Source organism: Rhinoderma darwinii, chromosome 4 (assembly GCF_050947455.1).
Source record: "Rhinoderma darwinii isolate aRhiDar2 chromosome 4, aRhiDar2.hap1, whole genome shotgun sequence".
Taxonomy (NCBI): domain Eukaryota; kingdom Metazoa; phylum Chordata; class Amphibia; order Anura; family Rhinodermatidae; genus Rhinoderma; species Rhinoderma darwinii.
The window spans coordinates 358,183,254-358,204,418 of NC_134690.1; the positions used below are offsets into that span (position 1 = coordinate 358,183,254).

General features: G+C 38.9%; 15 non-coding genes across 15 annotated transcripts; all 15 read left to right on the forward strand.

The window, feature by feature from the left end:
- The first annotated feature begins 1,175 nt into the window (after positions 1–1,175).
- Positions 1,176–1,258, forward strand: TRNAL-UAA (transfer RNA leucine (anticodon UAA)). Its single transcript has one exon. It is a non-coding gene; the product is annotated as a tRNA-Leu (tRNA).
- Positions 1,259–2,134: 876 nt separating this feature from the next.
- On the forward strand, positions 2,135–2,217 carry TRNAL-UAA (transfer RNA leucine (anticodon UAA)). The gene has a single exon. It is a non-coding gene; the product is annotated as a tRNA-Leu (tRNA).
- A 3,617-nt stretch (positions 2,218–5,834) lies between these two features.
- Positions 5,835–5,917, forward strand: TRNAL-UAA (transfer RNA leucine (anticodon UAA)). Its single transcript has one exon. It is a non-coding gene; the product is annotated as a tRNA-Leu (tRNA).
- A 2,684-nt stretch (positions 5,918–8,601) lies between these two features.
- Positions 8,602–8,684, forward strand: TRNAL-UAA (transfer RNA leucine (anticodon UAA)). Its single transcript has one exon. It is a non-coding gene; the product is annotated as a tRNA-Leu (tRNA).
- A 2,693-nt stretch (positions 8,685–11,377) lies between these two features.
- TRNAL-UAA (transfer RNA leucine (anticodon UAA)) lies at positions 11,378–11,460 on the forward strand. The gene has a single exon. It is a non-coding gene; the product is annotated as a tRNA-Leu (tRNA).
- An 877-nt stretch (positions 11,461–12,337) lies between these two features.
- TRNAL-UAA (transfer RNA leucine (anticodon UAA)) lies at positions 12,338–12,420 on the forward strand. The gene has a single exon. It is a non-coding gene; the product is annotated as a tRNA-Leu (tRNA).
- Positions 12,421–13,297: 877 nt separating this feature from the next.
- On the forward strand, positions 13,298–13,380 carry TRNAL-UAA (transfer RNA leucine (anticodon UAA)). The gene has a single exon. It is a non-coding gene; the product is annotated as a tRNA-Leu (tRNA).
- Positions 13,381–14,252: 872 nt separating this feature from the next.
- Positions 14,253–14,335, forward strand: TRNAL-UAA (transfer RNA leucine (anticodon UAA)). The gene has a single exon. It is a non-coding gene; the product is annotated as a tRNA-Leu (tRNA).
- An 880-nt stretch (positions 14,336–15,215) lies between these two features.
- On the forward strand, positions 15,216–15,298 carry TRNAL-UAA (transfer RNA leucine (anticodon UAA)). Its single transcript has one exon. It is a non-coding gene; the product is annotated as a tRNA-Leu (tRNA).
- Positions 15,299–16,150: 852 nt separating this feature from the next.
- Positions 16,151–16,233, forward strand: TRNAL-UAA (transfer RNA leucine (anticodon UAA)). The gene has a single exon. It is a non-coding gene; the product is annotated as a tRNA-Leu (tRNA).
- An 879-nt stretch (positions 16,234–17,112) lies between these two features.
- On the forward strand, positions 17,113–17,195 carry TRNAL-UAA (transfer RNA leucine (anticodon UAA)). Its single transcript has one exon. It is a non-coding gene; the product is annotated as a tRNA-Leu (tRNA).
- Positions 17,196–18,073: 878 nt separating this feature from the next.
- On the forward strand, positions 18,074–18,156 carry TRNAL-UAA (transfer RNA leucine (anticodon UAA)). The gene has a single exon. It is a non-coding gene; the product is annotated as a tRNA-Leu (tRNA).
- An 879-nt stretch (positions 18,157–19,035) lies between these two features.
- TRNAL-UAA (transfer RNA leucine (anticodon UAA)) lies at positions 19,036–19,118 on the forward strand. Its single transcript has one exon. It is a non-coding gene; the product is annotated as a tRNA-Leu (tRNA).
- Positions 19,119–19,995: 877 nt separating this feature from the next.
- On the forward strand, positions 19,996–20,078 carry TRNAL-UAA (transfer RNA leucine (anticodon UAA)). The gene has a single exon. It is a non-coding gene; the product is annotated as a tRNA-Leu (tRNA).
- An 878-nt stretch (positions 20,079–20,956) lies between these two features.
- On the forward strand, positions 20,957–21,039 carry TRNAL-UAA (transfer RNA leucine (anticodon UAA)). The gene has a single exon. It is a non-coding gene; the product is annotated as a tRNA-Leu (tRNA).
- Positions 21,040–21,165: the final 126 nt, after the last annotated feature.

The window sequence follows — 21,165 nt, forward strand, 5'->3', positions numbered from 1 at the left end:
TGCTGTCCCATTGAATTCACTTATGTTGTGTTGGTGTTAAAGAGGTTAAAAGATATTGGATACAGTCCTAGAAGACCTGAAAATGTCATACACGACTTTTCAGGGCAATACAAAAATACTGCCGATTTTCAGTTGGTATCCATATGAGTTTTGGCCTCTGACTAGCCCGACCTCATAAACAGCCAGATCATGGTGCATAGTGAGATAATTCCACAATATTCTAGAGTTCATACCGCTTGAATTCGTGCTCAAAATAGGATGTTCTTTATTGTTTTCCAAATTCATCAGGCTCTCTTGAACTTCCGCTCACCCGTTCACCCGTTCACTCTCTAACTCGCAGACTACACCGGGATGGCCGAATGGGTAAGGCATTGAACTTAAGATCCAATGGATCTGTATCCGCATGGTTTCAAACCCCATTCCTGGTATGGATTTTAACCTTGGAGTCTACGAAGTTTACTAAAAAAGAGCAGTCATTGAATAAGAGAAAAGATTACTATTGCATTTTATCATAGTCTTTCTTCTGTAAGAAACCAATATTGAATTCTTTAACTGTGGGGTTGATACCAGAATTAAAAGCTCCTCTGTTGCTTTCGAACGATTAAGAGAGGCTCTTTTGCGTATCCAAAAAGTGAAAAACCTATAATATTGAACATTATTTCACTTGTAACTCTGATCATGTTATATATCTGCTACCACGCCCACACAATTTGTTGTACAGTGCTTGTGCGGTTCGTTGTAATTTTAAAAAGCATAAATAGTTCCACTGTAATGTGTGTTTTTAAACCGGGGTATTCTTAACCCCGTCTATGAGACGCTAACCGATATACATATATGTTGCTGTCCCATTGACTTCACTTATGTTGTGTTGGTGTTAAAGAAGTTAAAAGATATTTGATACAGTCCTAGAAGACCTCAAAATGTCATACACGACTTTTCAGGGCATTACAAAAATACTGCCTATTTTCAGATGGTATCCATATGAGTTTTGGCCTCTGACTAGCCCGACCTCATAAACAGCCAGATAATGGTGCATAGTGAGATAATTCCACAATATTCTACAGTTCATACCGCTTGAATTCGTGCTCAAAATAGGATGTTCTTTATTGTTTTCCAAATTCATCAGGCTCTCTTGAACTGCCGTTCACCTGTGCACTCTCTCACCTGCAGACTACACTAGGATGGCCGAGTGGTTAAGGCGTTGGACTTAAGATCCAATGGATATGTATCTGCGTGGGTTCAAACCCCACTCCTGGTATGCATTTTAACCTTGGAGTCTACGGAGTTTACTAAAAAGAGCAGTCATTGAATAAGAGAAAAGATTACTATTGCATTTTATCATAGTCTTTCTTCTGTAAGAAACCAATATTGAATTCTTTAACTGTGGGGTTGATACCAGAATTAAAAGCTCCTCTGTTGCATTCGACGTTCTTGTATTCTAAAATATAAATTGGTGAAGTAAGATATGGGCACGGGTAGGATAGAAATCTCAATCTTCCATTATTCCTCAAAAGAAGGGATGTTTTCCTTGTTTGTGTTGTGTGAATTGCTCCCTAACGATTAAGAGAGGCTCTTTTGCGTATCCAAAAAGTGAAAAACCTATAATATTGAACATTATTTCACTTGTAACTCTGATCATGTTATATATCTGCTACCGTGCCCACACAGTTTGTAGTACAGTGCTTGTGCGGTTCGTTGTAATTTTAAAAAGCATAAATAGTTCCACAGTAATGTGTGTTTTTAAACCGGGGTATTCTTACCCCCGTCTATGAGTCGTTAACCCATATCCATATATGTTGCTGTCCCATTGAATTCACTTATGTTGTGTTGGTGTTAAAGAGGTTAAAAGATATTGGATACAGTCCTAGAAGACCTCGAAATGTCATACACGACTTTTCAGGGCAATACAAAAATACTGCCGATTTTCAGTTGGTATTCATATGTGTTTTGGCCTCTGACTAGCCCGACCTCATAAAAAGCCAGATCATGGTGCATAGTGAGATAATTCCACAATATTCTACAGTTCATACCGCTTGAATTCGTGCTCAAAATAGGATGTTCTTTATTGTTTTCCAAATTCATCAGGCTCTCTTGAACTGCCGCTCACCTGTACACTCTTTCACTCGCAGACTACACCAGGATTGCCGAGTGGTTAAGGCGTTGGACTTAAGATCCAATGGATAGGTATCCACGTGGGTTCAAACCCCACTCCTGGTATGCATTTTAACCTTGGAGTCTACGGAGTTTACTAAAAAAGAGCAGTCATTGAATAAGAGAAAAGATTACTATTGCATTTTATCATAGTCTTTCTTCTGTAAGAAACCAATATTGAATTCTTTAACTGTGGGGTTGATACCAGAATTAAAAGCTCCTCTGTTGCTTTCGACGTTCTTGTATTCTAAAATATAAATTGGTGAAGTAAGATATGGGCACGGGTAGGATAGAAATCTCAATCTTCCATTATTCCTCAAAAGAAGGGATGTTTTCCTTGTTTGTGTTGTGTGAATTGCTCCCTAACGATTAAGAGAGGCTCTTTTGCGTATCCAAAAAGTGAAAAACCTATAATATTGAACATTATTTCACTTGTAACTCTGATCATGTTATATATCTGCTACCGTGCCCACACAGTTTGTAGTACAGTGCTTGTGCGGTTCGTTGTAATTTTAAAAAGCATAAATAGTTCCACAGTAATGTGTGTTTTTAAACCGGGGTATTCTTACCCCCGTCTATGAGCCGTTAACCCATATCCATATATGTTGCTGTCAGATTGAATTCACTTATGTTGTGTTGGTGTTAAAGAGGTTAAAAGATATTGGATACAGTCCTAGAAGACCTCGAAATGTCATACACGACTTTTCAGGGCAATACAAAAATACTGCCGATTTTCAGTTGGTATCCATATGAGTTTTGGCCTCTGACTAGCCCGACCTCATAAAAAGCCAGATCATGGTGCATAGTGAGATAATTCCACAATATTCTACAGTTCATACCGCTTGAATTCATGCTCAAAATAGGATGTTCTTTATTGTTTTCCAAATTTATCAGGCTCTCCTGAACTGCCGCTCACCTGTACACTCTCTCACTTGCATACTACACCAGGATGGCCGAGTGGTTAAGGCGTTGGGCTTAAGATCCAATGGATATGTTCAAACCCCACTCCTGGTATGCATTTTAACCTTGGAGTCTATGAAGTTTACTAAAAAAGAGCAGTCATTGAATAAGAGAAAAGATTACTATTGCATTTTATCATAGTCTTTCTTCTGTAAGAAACCAATATTGAATTCTTTAACTGTGGGGTTGATACCAGAATTAAAAGCTCCTCTGTTGCTTTCGACGTTCTTGTATTCTAAAATATAAATTGGTGAAGTAAGATATGGGCACGGGTAGGATAGAAATCTCAATCTTCCATTATTCCTCAAAAGAAGGGATGTTTTCCTTGTTTGTGTTGTGTGAATTGCTCCCTAACGATTAAGAGAGGCTCTTTTGCGTATCCAAATAGTGAAAAACCTATAATAGTGAACATTATTTCACTTGTAACTCTGATCATGTTATATATCTGCTACCGTGCCCACACAGTTTGTAGTACAGTGCTTGTGCGGTTCGTTCTAATTTTAAAAAGCATAAATAGTTCCACAGTAATGTGTGTTTTTAAACCGGGGTATTCTTACCCCCGTCTATGAGCCGTTAACCCATATCCATATATGTTGCTGTCCCATTGAATTCACTTATGTTGTGTTGGTGTTAAAGAGGTTAAAAGATATTGGATACAGTCCTAGAAGACCTGAAAATGTCATACACGAATTTTCAGGGCAATACAAAAATACTGCCGATTTTCAGTTGGTATCCATATGAGTTTTGGCCTCTGACTAGCCCGACCTCATAAAAAGCCAGATCATGGTGCATAGTGAGATAATTCCACAATATTCTACAGTTCATACCGCTTGAATTCATGCTCAAAATAGGATGTTCTTTATTGTTTTCCAAATTCATCAGGCTCTCCTGAACTGCCGCTCACCTGTACACTCTCTCACTTGCATACTACACCAGGATGGCCGAGTGGTTAAGGCGTTGGGCTTAAGATCCAATGGATATGTATCCGCGTGGGTTCATTTTAACCTTGGAGTCTACGAAGTTTACTAAAAAAGAGCAGTCATTGAATAGGAGAAAAGATTACTATTGCATTTTATCATAGTCTTTCTTCTGTAAGAAACCAATATTGAATTCTTTAAAGGGAATGTGTTGCCAGAAAAACATGTTTTTTTTTAAAAAATTAAACATTTAGTGTGTGGGTGATTAAACATTGTTCAAATTTTTTTTTTTTTTTTCGCGAGTCAGGAAATATTATAAATTATTTCTAATTTATAATACTACCCATTTTTGGTCACTAGATGGAGCTAGTTCCCAAAATTGCAGCATTGCAACATTGGGTTAAAAGCCCTCGCTCTAGTGAGCTCTCAGCTTCCCCCCCTCCTTTATCCTGGCTAGTGCCGGGATAAACGAGGGGTTTGAACGGTGTAACCTCCTACACTGTGTGTCGCCATTTTTTGAGCTAACACACAGCGTAGTAGGTTTACATACAGTAGTAAACACACAAACACGAACATACATTGAAAGCTCTTACCTGCTCCTGCCGCCGCGGCTCCCTCCGGCCCGTCCGCTCCGTTTGCTGCCGCTGATCCAAGTGCACAAATCCGGAAGCCGCGACCGGAAGTAGTAATATTACTGTCCGGCCGCGACTTCCGGTCCACAGGAAAATGGCGCCGGACGGCGCCAATTTCGAATTGGACTGTGTGGGAGCGGCGCATGCGCAGTTCCCACACAGACGCCGTACACGGAAGTCAATGGGACGGGAGCCGTTCACAGTCCCTATGGGACTGTGGCTGCCGTATTCCATGTCTGTATGTGTCGTTAATCGACACAGACAGAAATGGAACAAAAAATGGCAGCCCCCATAGTGAAGAAAAAGTGTAAAAATAAGAAAAAGTAAAACACAAACACACAAATGAATATAAACGTTTTTAATAAAGCACTAACATCTTTAACATATAAAAAAATAATTTGTGATGACACTGTTCCTTTAACTGTGGGGTTGATACCAGAATTAAAAGCTCCTCTGTTGCTTTCGACGTTCTTGTATTCTAAAATATAAATTGGTGAAGTAAGATATGGTCACGGGTAGGATAGAAATCTCAATCTTCCATTATTCCTCAAAAGAAGGGATGTTTTCCTTGTTTGTGTTGTGTGAATTGCTCCCTAACGATTAAGAGAGGCTCTTTTGCGTATCCAAAAAGTGAAAAACCTATAATATTGAACATTATTTCACTTGTAACTCTGATCATGTTATATATCTGCTACCGTGCCCACACAGTTTGTTGTACAGTGCTTGTGCGGTTCGTTGTAATTTTAAAAAGCATAAATAGTTCCACAGTAATGTGTGTTTTTAAACCGGGGTATTCTTACCCCCGTCTATGAGCCGTTAACCCATATCCATATATGTTGCTGTCAGATTGAATTCACTTATGTTGTGTTGGTGTTAAAGAGGTTAAAAGATATTGGATACAGTCCTAGAAGATCTCGAAATGTCATACACGACTTTTCAGGGCAATACAAAAATACTGCCGATTTTCAGTTGGTATCCATATGAGTTTTGGCCTCTGACTAGCCCGACCTCATAAAAACCCAGATCATGGTGCATAGTGAGATAATTCCACAATATTCTACAGTTCATACCGCTTGAATTCGTGCTCAAAATAGGATGTTCTTTATTGTTTTCCAAATTCATCAGGCTCTCTTGAACTGCCGCTCACCTGTACACTCTCTCACTTGCAGACTACACCAGGATGGCCGAGTGGTTAAGGCGTTGGACTTAAGATCCAATGGATATGTATCCACGTGAGTTCAAACCCCACTCCTGGTATGCATTTTAACCTTGGAGTTTACTAAAAAAAAGAGCAGTCATTGAATAAGAGAAAAGATTACTATTGCATTTTATCATAGTCTTTCTTTTGTAAGAAACCAATATTGAATTCTTTAACTGTGGGGTTGATACCAGAATTAAAAGCTCCTCTGTTGCTTTCGACGTTCTTGTATTCTAAAATATAAATTGGTGAAGTAAGATATGGGCACGGGTAGGATAGAAATCTCAATCTTCCATTATTCCTCAAAAGAAGGGATGTTTTCCTTGTTTGTGTTGTGTGAATTGCTCCCTAACGATTAAGAGAGGCTCTTTTGCGTATCCAAAAAGTGAAAAACCTATAATATTGAACATTATTTCACTTGTAACTCTGATCATGTTATATATCTGCTACCGTGCCCACACAGTTTGTTGTACAGTGCTTGTGCGGTTCGTTGTAATTTTAAAAAGCATAAATAGTTCCACAGTAATGTGTGTTTTTAAACCGGGGTATTCTTACCCCCGTCTATGAGCCGTTAACCCATATCCATATATGTTGCTGTCCCATTGAATTCACTTATGTTGTGTTGGTGTTAAAGAGGTTAAAAGATATTGGATACAGTCCTAGAAGACCTGAAAATGTCATACACGACTTTTCAGGGCAATACAAAAATACTGCCGATTTTCAGTTGGTATCCATATGAGTTTTGGCCTCTGACTAGCCCGACCTCATAAAAAGCCAGATCATGGTGCATAGTGAGATAATTCCACAATATTCTACAGTTCATACCGCTTGAATTCGTGCTCAAAATAGGATGTTCTTTATTGTTTTCCAAATTCATCAGGCTCTCCTGAACTGCCGCTCACCTGTACACTCTCTCACTTGCATACTACACCAGGATGGCCGAGTGGTTAAGGCGTTGGGCTTAAAGGGAATGTGTTGCCAGAAAAACATGTTTTTTTAAAAAAAATTAAACATTTAGTGTGTGGGTGATTAAACATTGTTCAAATTTTTTTTATTTTTTTCGCGAGTCAGGAAATATTATAAATTTTTTCTAATTTATAATACTACCCATTTTTGGTCACTAGATGGAGCTAGTTCCCAAAATTGCAGCATTGCAACATTGGGTTAAAAGCCCTCGCTCTAGTGAGCTCTCAGCATCCCCCCCTCCTTTATCCTGGCTAGTGCCGGGATAAACGAGGGGTTTGAAAGGTTTAACCTCCTACACTGTGTGTCGCCATTTTTTGAGGTAACCCACAGTGTAGTAGGTTTACATACAGTAGTAAACACACACAAACACTAACATACATTGAAATCTCTTACCTGCTCCTGCCGCCGCGGCTCCCTCCGGCCCGTCCGCTCCGTTTGCTGCCGCTGTTCCATGTGCACAAGTCCGGAAGCCGCGACCGGAAGTAGTAATATTACTGTCCGGCCGCGACTTCCGGTCCACAGGAAAATGGCGCCGGACGGCGCCAATTTCGAATAGGACTGTGTGGGAGCGGCGCATGCGCAGTTCCCACACAGACGCCGTACACGGCAGTCAATGGGACGGGAGCCGTTCGCAGTCCCTATGGGACTGTGGCTGCCGTATTCCATGTCTGTGTGTGTCGTTAATCGGCACACACAGAAATGGAACAAAAAATGGCAGCCCCCATAGGGAGGAAAAAGTGTAAAAATAAGAAACAGTAAAACACAAACACACAAATGAATATAAACGTTTTTATTAAAGCACTAACATCTTTAACATATAAAAAAATTATTTGTGATGACACTGTTCCTTTAAGATCCAATGGATATGTATCCGCGTGGGTTCAAACCCCACTCCTGGTATGCATTTTAACCTTGGAGTCTACGAAGTTTACTAAAAAAGAGCAGTCATTGAATAAGAGAAAAGATTACTATTGCATTTTATCATAGTCTTTCTTCTGTAAGAAACCAATATTGAATTCTTTAACTGTGGGGTTGATACCAGAATTAAAAGCTCCTCTGTTGCTTTTGACGTTCTTGTATTCTAAAATATAAATTGGTGAAGTAAGATATGGTCACGGGTAGGATAGAAATCTCAATCTTCCATTATTCCTCAAAAGAAGGGATGTTTTCCTTGTTTGTGTTGTGTGAATTGCTCCCTAACGATTAAGAGAGGCTCTTTTGCGTATCCAAAAAGTGAAAAACCTATAATATTGAACATTATTTCACTTGTAACTCTGATCATGTTATATATCTGCTACCGTGCCCACACAGTTTGTTGTACAGTGCTTGTGCGGTTCGTTGTAATTTTAAAAAGCATAAATAGTTCCACAGTAATGTGTGTTTTTAAACCGGGGTATTCTTACCCCCGTCTATGAGCCGTTAACCCATATCCATATATGTTGCTGTCCCATTGAATTCACTTATGTTGTGTTGGTGTTAAAGAGGTTAAAAGATATTGGATACAGTCCTAGAAGACCTGAAAATGTCATACACGACTTTTCAGGGCAATACAAAAATACTGCCGATTTTCAGTTGGTATCCATATGAGTTTTGGCCTCTGACTAGCCCGACCTCATAAAAAGCCAGATCATGGTGCATAGTGAGATAATTCCACAATATTCTACAGTTCATACCGCTTGAATTCGTGCTCAAAATAGGATGTTCTTTATTGTTTTCCAAATTCATCAGGCTCTCCTGAACTGCCGCTCACCTGTACACTCTCTCACTTGCATACTACACCAGGATGGCCGAGTGGTTAAGGCGTTGGGCTTAAGATCCAATGGATATGTATCCGCGTGGGTTCAAACCCCACTCCTGGTATGCATTTTAACCTTGGAGTCTACGAAGTTTACTAAAAAAGAGCAGTCATTGAATAAGAGAAAAGATTACTATTGCATTTTATCATAGTCTTTCTTCTGTAAGAAACCAATATTGAATTCTTTAACTGTGGGGTTGATACCAGAATTAAAAGCTCCTCTGTTGCTTTTGACGTTCTTGTATTCTAAAATATAAATTGGTGAAGTAAGATATGGTCACGGGTAGGATAGAAATCTCAATCTTCCATTATTCCTCAAAAGAAGGGATGTTTTCCTTGTTTGTGTTGTGTGAATTGCTCCCTAACGATTAAGAGAGGCTCTTTTGCGTATCCAAAAAGTGAAAAACCTATAATATTGAACATTATTTCACTTGTAACTCTGATCATGTTATATATCTGCTACCGTGCCCACACAGTTTGTTGTACAGTGCTTGTGCGGTTCGTTGTAATTTTAAAAAGCATAAATAGTTCCACAGTAATGTGTGTTTTTAAACCGGGGTATTCTTACCCCCGTCTATGAGCCGTTAACCCATATCCATATATGTTGCTGTCCCATTGAATTCACTTATGTTGTGTTGGTGTTAAAGAGGTTAAAAGATATTGGATACAGTCCTAGAAGACCTGAAAATGTCATACACGACTTTTCAGGGCAATACAAAAATACTGCCGATTTTCAGTTGGTATCCATATGAGTTTTGGCCTCTGACTAGCCCGACCTCATAAAAAGCCAGATCATGGTGCATAGTGAGATAATTCCACAATATTCTACAGTTCATACCGCTTGAATTCGTGCTCAAAATAGGATGTTCTTTATTGTTTTCCAAATTCATCAGGCTCTCCTGAACTGCCGCTCACCTGTACACTCTCTCACTTGCATACTACACCAGGATGGACGAGTGGTTAAGGCGTTGGGCTTAAAGGGAATGTGTTGCCAGAAAAACATGTTTTTTTTTAAAAAATTAAACATTTAGTGTGTGGGTGATTAAACATTGTTCAAATTTTTTTTATTTTTTTCGCGAGTCAGGAAATATTATAAATTTTTTCTAATTTATAATACTACCCATTTTTGGTCACTAGATGGAGCTAGTTCCCAAAATTGCAGCATTGCAACATTGGGTTAAAAGCCCTCGCTCTAGTGAGCTCTCAGCATCCCCCCCCCTCCTTTATCCTGGCTAGTGCCGGGATAAACGAGGGGTTTGAAAGGTTTAACCTCCTACACTGTGTGTCGCCATTTTTTGAGGTAACCCACAGTGTAGTAGGTTTACATACAGTAGTAAACACACACAAACACTAACATACATTGAAATCTCTTACCTGCTCCTGCCGCCGCGGCTCCCTCCGGCCCGTCCGCTCCGTTTGCTGCCGCTGTTCCATGTGCACAAGTCCGGAAGCCGCGACCGGAAGTAGTAATATTACTGTCCGGCCGCGACTTCCGGTCCACAGGAAAATGGCGCCGGACGGCGCCAATTTCGAATAGGACTGTGTGGGAGCGGCGCATGCGCAGTTCCCACACAGACGCCGTACACGGCAGTCAATGGGACGGGAGCCGTTCGCAGTCCCTATGGGACTGTGGCTGCCGTATTCCATGTCTGTGTGTGTCGTTAATCGGCACACACAGAAATGGAACAAAAAATGGCAGCCCCCATAGGGAGGAAAAAGTGTAAAAATAAGAAACAGTAAAACACAAACAAACAAATGAATATAAACGTTTTTATTAAAGCACTAACACCTTTAACATATAAAAAAATTATTTGTGATGACACTGTTCCTTTAAGATCCAATGGATATGTATCAACGTGGGTTCAAACCCCACTCCTGGTATGCATTTTAACCTTGGAGTCTACGAAGTTTACTAAAAAAGAGCAGTCATTGAATAAGAGAAAAGATTACTATTGCATTTTATCATAGTCTTTCTTCTGTAAGAAACCAATATTGAATTCTTTAACTGTGGGGTTGATACCAGAATTAAAAGCTCCTCTGTTGCTTTTGACGTTCTTGTATTCTAAAATATAAATTGGTGAAGTAAGATATGGTCACGGGTAGGATAGAAATCTCAATCTTCCATTATTCCTCAAAAGAAGGGATGTTTTCCTTGTTTGTGTTGTGTGAATTGCTCCCTAACGATTAAGAGAGGCTCTTTTGCGTATCCAAAAAGTGAAAAACCTATAATATTGAACATTATTTCACTTGTAACTCTGATCATGTTATATATCTGCTACCGTGCCCACACAGTTTGTTGTACAGTGCTTGTGCGGTTCGTTGTAATTTTAAAAAGCATAAATAGTTCCACAGTAATGTGTGTTTTTAAACCGGGGTATTCTTACCCCCGTCTATGAGCCGTTAACCCATATCCATATATGTTGCTGTTACATTGAATTCACTTATGTTGTGTTGGTGTTAAAGAGGTTAAAAGATATTGGATACAGTCCTAGAAGACCTGAAAATGTCATACACGACTTTTCAGGGCAATACAAAAATACTGCCGATTTTCAGTTGGTATCCATATGAGTTTTGGCCTCTGACTAGCCCGACCTCATAAAAAGCCAGATCATGGTGCATAGTGAGATAATTCCACAATATTCTACAGTTCATACCGCTTGAATTCGTGCTCAAAATAGGATGTTCTTTATTGTTTTCCAAATTCATCAGGCTCTCCTGAACTGCCGCTCACCTGTACACTCTCTCACTTGCATACTACACCAGGCTGGCCGAGTGGTTAAGGCGTTGGGCTTAAGATCCAATGGATATGTATCCGCGTGGGTTCAAACCCCACTCCTGGTATGCATTTTAACCTTGGAGTCTACGAAGTTTACTAAAAAAGAGCAGTCATTGAATAAGAGAAAAGATTACTATTGCATTTTATCATAGTCTTTCTTCTGTAAGAAACCAATATTGAATTCTTTAACTGTGGGGTTGATACCAGAATTAAAAGCTCCTCTGTTGCTTTTGACGTTCTTGTATTCTAAAATATAAATTGGTGAAGTAAGATATGGGCACGGGTAGGATAGAAATCTCAATCTTCCATTATTCCTCAAAAGAAGGGATGTTTTCCTTGTTTGTGTTGTGTGAATTGCTCCCTAACGATTAAGAGAGGCTCTTTTGCGTATCCAAAAAGTGAAAAACCTATAATATTGAACATTATTTCACTTGTAACTCTGATCATGTTATATATCTGCTACCGTGCCCACACAGTTTGTTGTACAGTGCTTGTGCGGTTCGTTGTAATTTTAAAAAGCATAAATAGTTCCACGGTAATGTGTGTTTTTAAACCGGGGTATTCTTACCGCCGTCTATGAGCCGTTAACCCATATCCATATATGTTGCTGTCAGATTGAATTCACTTATGTTGTGTTGGTGTTAAAGAGGTTAAAAGATATTGGATACAGTCCTAGAAGACCTCGAAATGTCATACACGACTTTTCAGGACAATACAAAAATACTGCCGATTTTCAGTTGGTATCCATATGAGTTTTGGCCTCTGACTAGCCCGACCTCATAAAAAGCCAGATCATGGTGCATAGTGAGATAATTCCACAATATTCTACAGTTCATACCGCTTGAATTCGTGCTCAAAATAGGATGTTCTTTATTGTTTTCCAAATTCATCAGGCTCTCTTGAACTGCCGCTCACCTGTGCACTCTCTCACTTGCAGACTACACCAGGATGGCCGAGTGGTTAAGGCGTTGGACTTAAGATCCAATGGATATGTATCCACGTGGGTTCAAACCCCACTCCTGGTATGCATTTTAACCTTGGAGTCTACGGAGTTTACTAAAAAAGAGCAGTCATTGAATAAGAGAAAAGATTACTATTGCATTTTATCATAGTCTTTCTTCTGTAAGAAACCAATATTGAATTCTTTAACTGTGGGGTTGATACCAGAATTAAAAGCTCCTCTGTTGCTTTCGACGTTCTTGTATTCTAAAATATAAATTGGTGAAGTAAGATATGGGCACGGGTAGGATAGAAATCTCAATCTTCCATTATTCCTCAAAAGAATGGATGTTTTCCTTGTTTGTGTTGTGTGAATTGCTCCCTAACGATTAAGAGAGGCTCTTTTGCGTATCCAAAAAGTGAAAAACCTATAATATTGAACATTATTTCACTTGTAACTCTGATCATGTTATATATCTGCTACCGTGCCCACACAGTTTGTAGTACAGTGCTTGTGCGGTTCGTTGTAATTTTAAAAAGCATAAATAGTTCCACAGTAATGTGTGTTTTTAAACCGGGGTATTCTTACCCCCGTCTATGAGCCGTTAACCCATATCCATATATGTTGCTGTCCCATTGAATTCACTTATGTTGTGTTGGTGTTAAAGAGGTTAAAAGATATTGGATACAGTCCTAGAAGACCTGAAAATGTCATACACGACTTTTCAGGGCAATACAAAAATACTGCCGATTTTCAGTTGGTATCCATATGAGTTTTGGCCTCTGACTAGCCCGACCTCATAAAAAGCCAGATCATGGTGCATAGTGAGATAATTCCACAATATTCTACAGTTCATACCGCTTGAATTCATGCTCAAAATAGGATGTTCTTTATTGTTTTCCAAATTCATCAGGCTCTCCTGAACTGCCGCTCACCTGTACACTCTCTCACTTGCATACTACACAAGGATGGCCGAGTGGTTAAGGTGTTGGGCTTAAGATCCAATGGATATGTATCCGCGTGGGTTCAAACCCCACTCCTGGTATGCATTTTAACCTTGGAGTCTACGAAGTTTACTAAAAAAGAGCAGTCATTGAATAAGAGAAAAGATTACTATTGCATTTTATCATAGTCTTTCTTCTGTAAGAAACCAATATTGAATTCTTTAACTGTGGGGTTGATACCAGAATTAAAAGCTCCTCTGTTGCTTTCGACGTTCATGTATTCTAAAATATAAGTAAGTAAGATATGGGCACGGGTAGGATAGAAATCTCAATCTTCCATTATTCCTCAAAAGAAGGGATGTTTTCCTTGTTTGTGTTGTGTGAATTGCTCCCTAACGATTAAGAGAGGCTCTATTGCGTATCCAAAAAGTGAAAAACCTATAATATTGAACATTATTTCACTTGTAACTCTGATCATGTTATATATCTGCTACCGTGCCCACACAGTTTGTTGTACAGTGCTTGTGCGGTTCGTTGTAATTTTAAAAAGCATAAATAGTTCCACAGTAATGTGTGTTTTTAAACCGGGGTATTCTTACCCCCGTCTATGAGCCGTTAACCCATATCCATATATGTTGCTGTCCCATTGAATTCACTTATGTTGTGTTGGTGTTAAAGAGGTTAAAAGATATTGGATACAGTCCTAGAAGACCTCGAAATGTCATACACGACTTTTCAGGGCAATACAAAAATACTGCCGATTTTCAGTTGGTATCCATATGAGTTTTGGCCTCTGACTAGCCCGACCTCATAAAAAGCCAGATCATGGTGCATAGTGAGATAATTCCACAATATTCTACAGTTCATACCGCTTGAATTCGTGCTCAAAATAGGATGTTCTTTATTGTTTTCCAAATTCATCAGGCTCTCCTGAACTGCCGCTCACCTGTACTCTCTCTCACTTGCATATTACACCAGGGTGGCCGAGTGGTTAAGGCGTTGGGCTTAAGATCCAATGGATATGTATCAGCGTGGGTTCAAACCCCACTCCTGGTATGCATTTTAACCTTGGAGTCTACGGAGTTTACTAAAAAAAAAGAGCAGTCATTGAATAAGAGAAAAGATTACTATTGCATTTTATCATAGTCTTTCTTCTGTAAGAAACCAATATTGAATTCTTTAACTGTGGGATTGATACCAGAATTAAAAGCTCCTCTGTTGCTTTCGACGTTCTTGTATTCTAAAATATAAATTGGTGAAGTAAGATTTGGTCACGGGTAGGATAGAAATCTCAATCTTCCATTATTCCTCAAAAGAAGGGATGTTTTCCTTGTTTGTGTTGTGTGAATTGCTCCCTAACGATTAAGAGAGGCTCTTTTGCGTATCCAAAAAGTGAAAAACCTATAATATTGAACATTATTTCACTTGTAACTCTGATCATGTTATATATCTGCTACCGTGCCCACACAGTTTGTTGTACAGTGCTTGTGCGGTTCGTTGTAATTTTAAAAAGCATAAATAGTTCCACAGTAATGTGTGTTTTTAAACCAGGGTATTCTTACCCCCGTCTATGAGCCGTTAACCCATATCCATATATGTTGCTGTCCCATTGAATTCACTTATGTTGTGTTGGTGTTAAAGAGGTTAAAAGATATTGGATACAGTCCTAGAAGACCTCGAAATGTCATACACGACTTTTCAGGGCAATACAAAAATACTGCCGATTTTCAGTTGGTATCCATATGAGTTTTGGCCTCTGACTAGCCCGACCTCATAAAAAGCCAGATCATGGTGCATAGTGAGATAATTCCACAATATTCTACAGTTCATACCGCTTGAATTCGTGCTCAAAATAGGATGTTCTTTATTGTTTTCCAAATTCATCAGGCTCTCCTGAACTGCCGCTCACCTGTACTCTCTCTCACTTGCATATTAGACCAGGGTGGCCGAGTGGTTAAGGCGTTGGGCTTAAGATCCAATGGATATGTATCAGCGTGGGTTCAAACTCCACTCCTGGTATGCATTTTATCCTTGGAGTCTACAAAGTTTACTGAAAAAGAGCAGTCATTGAATAATGTTATCATAGTCTTTCTTCTGTAAGAAACCAATATTAAATTCTTTAACTGTGGGGTTGATACCAGAATTAAAAGCTCCTCTGTTGCTTTCAACGTTCTTGTATTCTAAAATATAAGTAAGTAAGATATGGGCACGGGTAGGATAGAAATCTCAATCTTCCATTATTCCTCAAAAGAAGGGATGTTTTCCTTGTTTGTGTTGTGTGAATTGCTCCCTAACGATTAAGAGAGGCTCTACTGCGTATCCAAAAAGTGAAAAACCTATAATATTGAACATTATTTCACTTGTAACTCTGATCATGTTATATATCTGCTACCGTGCCCACACAGTTTGTTGTACAGTGCTTGTGCGGTTCGTTGTAATTTTAAAAAGCATAAATAGTTCCACAGTAATGTGTGTTTTTAAACCAGGGTATTCTTACCCCCGTCTATGAGCCGTTAACCCATATCCATATATGTTGCTGTCAGATTGAATTCACTTATGTTGTGTTGGTGTTAAAGAGGTTAAAAGATATTGGATACAGTCCTAGAAGACCTGGAAATGTCATACACGACTTTTCAGGGCAATACAAAAATACTGCCGATTTTCAGTTGGTATCCATATGAGTTTTGGCCTCTGACTAGCCCGACCTCATAAAAAGCCAGATCATGGTGCATAGTGAGATAATTCCACAATATTCTACAGTTCATACCGCTTGAATTCGTGCTCAAAATAGGATGTTCTTTATTGTTTTCCAAATTCATCAGGCTCTCTTGAACTGCCGCTCACCTGTACACGCTCTCACTTGCAGACTACACCAGGATGGCTGAGTGGTTAAGGCGTTGGACTTAAGATCCAATGGATATGTATCCACGTGGGTTCAAACCCCACTCCTGGTATGCATTTTAACCTTGGAGTCTACGGAGTTTACTAAAAAAAAGAGCAGTCATTGAATAAGAGAAAAGATTACTATTGCATTTTATCATAGTCTTTCTTCTGTAAGAAACCAATATTAAATTCTTTAACTGTGGGGTTGATACCAGAATTAAAAGCTCCTCTGTTGCTTTCGACGTTCTTGTATTCTAAAATATAAATTGGTGAAGTAAGATATGGGCACGGGTAGGATAGAAATCTCAATCTTCCATTATTCCTCAAAAGAATGGATGTTTTCCTTGTTTGTGTTGTGTGAATTTCTCCCTAACGATTAAGAGAGGCTCTTTTGCGTATCCAAAAAGTGAAAAACCTATAATATTGAACATTATTTCACTTGTAACTCTGATCATGTTATATATCTGCTACCGTGCCCACACAGTTTGTAGTACAGTGCTTGTGCGGTTCGTTGTAATTTTAAAAAGCATAAATAGTTCCACAGTAATGTGTGTTTTTAAACCGGGGTATTCTTACCCCCGTCTATGAGCCGTTAACCCATATCCATATATGTTGCTGTCCCATTGAATTCACTTATGTTGTGTTGGTGTTAAAGAGGTTAAAAGATATTGGATACAGTCCTAGAAGACCTGAAAACGTCATACACGACTTTTCAGGGCAATACAAAAAAACTGCCGATTTTCAGTTGGTATCCATATGAGTTTTGGCCTCTGACTAGTCCGACCTCATAAAAAGCCAGATCATGGTGCATAGTGAGATAATTCCACAATATTCTACAGTTCATACCGCTTGAATTCGTGCTCAAAATAGGATGTTCTTTATTGTTTTCCAAATTCATCAGGCTCTCCTGAACTGCCGCTCACCTGTACACTCTCTCACTTGCATACTACACCAGGGTGGCCGAGTGGTTAAGGCGTTGGGCTTAAGATCCAATGGATATGTATCCGCGTGGGTTCAAACCCCACTCCTGGTATGCATTTTAAGTTTGGAGTCTACAAAGTTTACTAAAAAAAGAGAAGTCATTGAATAAGAGAAAAGATTACTATTGCATTTTATCATAGTCTTTCTTCTGTAAGAAACCAATATTGAATTCTTTAACTGTGGGGTTGATACCAGAATTAAAAGCTCCTCTGTTGCTTTCGACGTTCTTGTATTCTAAAATATAAATTGGTGAAGTAAGATATGGTCACGGGTAGGATAGAAATCTCAATCTTCCATTATTCCTCAAAAGAAGGGATGTTTTCCTTGTTTGTGTTGTGTGAATTGCTCCCTAACGATTAAGAGAGGCTCTTTTGCGTATCCAAAAAGTGAAAAACCTATAATATTGAACATTATTTCACTTGTAACTCTGATCATGTTATATATCTGCTACCGTGCCCACACAGTTTGTTGTACAGTGCTTGTGCGGTTCGTTGTAATTTTAAAAAGCATAAATAGTTCCACAGTAATGTGTGTTTTTAAACCGGGGTATTCTTACCCCCGTCTATGAGCCGTTAACCCATATCCATATATGTTGCTTTCAGATTGAATTCACTTATGTTGTGTTGGTGTTAAAGAGGTTAAAAGATATTGGATACAGTCCTAGAAGACCTCGAAATGTCATACACGACTTTTCAGGGCAATACAAAAATACTGCCGATTTTCAGTTGGTATCCATATGAGTTTTGGCTTCTGACTAGCCCGACCTCATAAAAAGCCAGATCATGGTGCATAGTGAGATAATTCCACAATATTCTACAGTTCATACCGCTTGAATTCGTGCTCAAAATAGGATGTTCTTTATTGTTTTCCAAATTCATCAGGCTCTCTTGAACTGCCGCTCACCTGTACACTCTCTCACTTACAGACTACACCAGGATGGCCGAGTGGTTAAGGCGTTGGACTTAAGATCCAATGGATATGTATCCACGTGGGTTCAAACCCCACTCCTGGTATGCATTTTAACCTTGGATTCTACGGAGTTTACTAAAAAAAAGAGCAGTCATTGAATAAGAGAAAAGATTACTATTGCATTTTATCATAGTCTTTCTTCTGTAAGAAACCAATATTGAATTCTTTAACTGTGGGGTTGATACCAGAATTAAAAGCTCCTCTGTTGCTTTCGACGTTCTTGTATTCTAAAATATAAATTGGTGAAGTAAGATATGGGCACGGGTAGGATAGAAATCTCAATCTTCCATTATTCCTCAAAAGAAGGGATGTTTTCCTTGTTTGTGTTGTGTGAATTGCTCCCTAACGATTAAGAGAGGCTCTTTTGCGTATCCAAAAAGTGAAAAACCTATAATATTGAACATTATTTCACTTGTAACTCTGATCATGTTATATATCTGCTACCGTGCCCACACAGTTTGTAGTACAGTGCTTGTGCGGTTCGTTGTAATTTTAAAAAGCATAAATAGTTCCACAGTAATGTGTGTTTTTAAACCGGGGTATTCTTACCCCCGTCTATGAGCCGTTAACCCATATCCATATATGTTGCTGTCAGATTGAATTCACTTATGTTGTGTTGGTGTTAAAGAGGTTAAAAGATATTGGATACAGTCCTAGAAGACCTCGAAATGTCATACACGACTTTTCAGGGCAATACAAAAATACTGCCGATTTTCAGTTGGTATCCATATGAGTTTTGGCCTCTGACTAGCCCGACCTCATAAAAAGCCAGATCATGGTGCATAGTGAGATAATTCCACAATATTCTACAGTTCATACCGCTTGAATTCGTGCTCAAAATAGGATGTTCTTTATTGTTTTCCAAATTCATCAGGCTCTCTTGAACTGCCGCTCACCTGTGCACTCTCTCACTTGCAGACTACACCAGGATGGCCGAGTGGTTAAGGCGTTGGACTTAAGATCCAATGGATATGTATCCACGTGGGTTCAAACCCCACTCCTGGTATGCATTTTAACCTTGGAGTCTACGGAGTTTACTAAAAAAGAGCAGTCATTGAATAAGAGAAAAGATTACTATTGCATTTTATCATAGTCTTTCTTCTGTAAGAAACCAATATTGAATTCTTTAACTGTGGGGTTGATACCAGAATTAAAAGCTCCTCTGTTGCTTTCGACGTTCTTGTATTCTAAAATATAAATTGGTGAAGTAAGATATGGGCACGGGTAGGATAGAAATCTCAATCTTCCATTATTCCTCAAAAGAATGGATGTTTTCCTTGTTTGTGTTGTGTGAATTGCTCCCTAACGATTAAGAGAGGCTCTTTTGCGTATCCAAAAAGTGAAAAACCTATAATATTGAACATTATTTCACTTGTAACTCTGATCATGTTATATATCTGCTACCGTGCCCACACAGTTTGTAGTACAGTGCTTGTGCGGTTCGTTGTAATTTTAAAAAGCATAAATAGTTCCACAGTAATGTGTGTTTTTAAACCGGGGTATTCTTACCCCCGTCTATGAGCCGTTAACCCATATCCATATATGTTGCTGTCAGATTGAATTCACTTATGTTGTGTTGGTGTTAAAGAGGTTAAAAGATATTGGATACAGTCCTAGAAGACCTGAAAATGTCATACACGACTTTTCAGGGCAATACAAAAATACTGCCGATTTTCAGTTGGTATCCATATGAGTTTTGGCCTCTGACTAGCCCGACCTCATAAAAAGCCAGATCATGGTGCATAGTGAGATAATTCCACAATATTCTACAGTTCATACCGCTTGAATTCGTTCTCAAAATAGGATGTTCTTTATTGTTTTCCAAATTCATCAGGCTCTCCTGAACTGCCGCTCACCTGTACACTCTCTCACTTGCATACTACACCAGGGTGGCCGAGTGGTTAAGGTGTTGGGCTTAAGATCCAATGGATATGTATCCATGTGGGTTCAAACCCCACTCCTGGTATGCATTTTAACCTTGGAGTCTACAAAGTTTACTAAAAAAAGAGCAGTCATTGAATAAGAGAAAAGATTACTATTGCATTTTATCATAGTCTTTCTTCTGTAAGAAACCAATATTGAATTCTTTAACTGTGGGGTTGATACCAGAATTAAAAGCTCCTCTGTTGCTTTCGACGTTCTTGTATTCTAAAATATAAATTGGTGAAGTAAGATATGGGCACGGGTAGGATAGAAATCTCAATCTTCCATTATTCCTCAAAAGAAGGGATGTTTTCCTTGTTTGTGTTGTGTGAATTGCTCCCTAACGATTAAGAGAGGCTCTTTTGCGTATCCAAAAAGTGAAAAACTTATAATATTGAACATTATTTCACTTGTAACTCTGATCATGTTATATATCTGCTACCGTGCCCACACAGTTTGTTGTACAGTGCTTGTGCGGTTCGTTGTAATTTTAAAAAGCATAAATAGTTCCACAGTAATGTGTGTTTTTAAACCGGGGTATTCTTACCCCCGTCTATGAGCCGTTAACCCATATCCATATATGTTGCTGTCCCATTGAATTCACTTATGTTGTGTTGGTGTTAAAGAGGTTAAAAGATATTGGATACAGTCCTAGAAGACCTGAAAACGTCATACACGACTTTTCAGGGCAATACAAAAAAACTGCCGATTTTCAGTTGGTATCCATATGAGTTTTGGCCTCTGACTAGTCCGACCTCATAAAAAGCCAGATCATGGTGCATAGTGAGATAATTCCACAATATTCTACAGTTCATACCGCTTGAATTCGTGCTCAAAATAGGATGTTCTTTATTGTTTTCCAAATTCATCAGGCTCTCTTGAACTGCCGCTCACCTGTGCACTCTCTCACTTGCAGACTACACCAGGATGGCCGAGTGGTTAAGGCGTTGGACTTAAGATCCAATGGATATGTATCCACGTGGGTTCAAACCCCACTCCTGGTATGCATTTTAACCTTGGAGTCTACGGAGTTTACTAAAAAAGAGCAGTCATTGAATAAGAGAAAAGATTACTATTGCATTTTATCATAGTCTTTCTTCTGTAAGAAACCAATATTGAATTCTTTAACT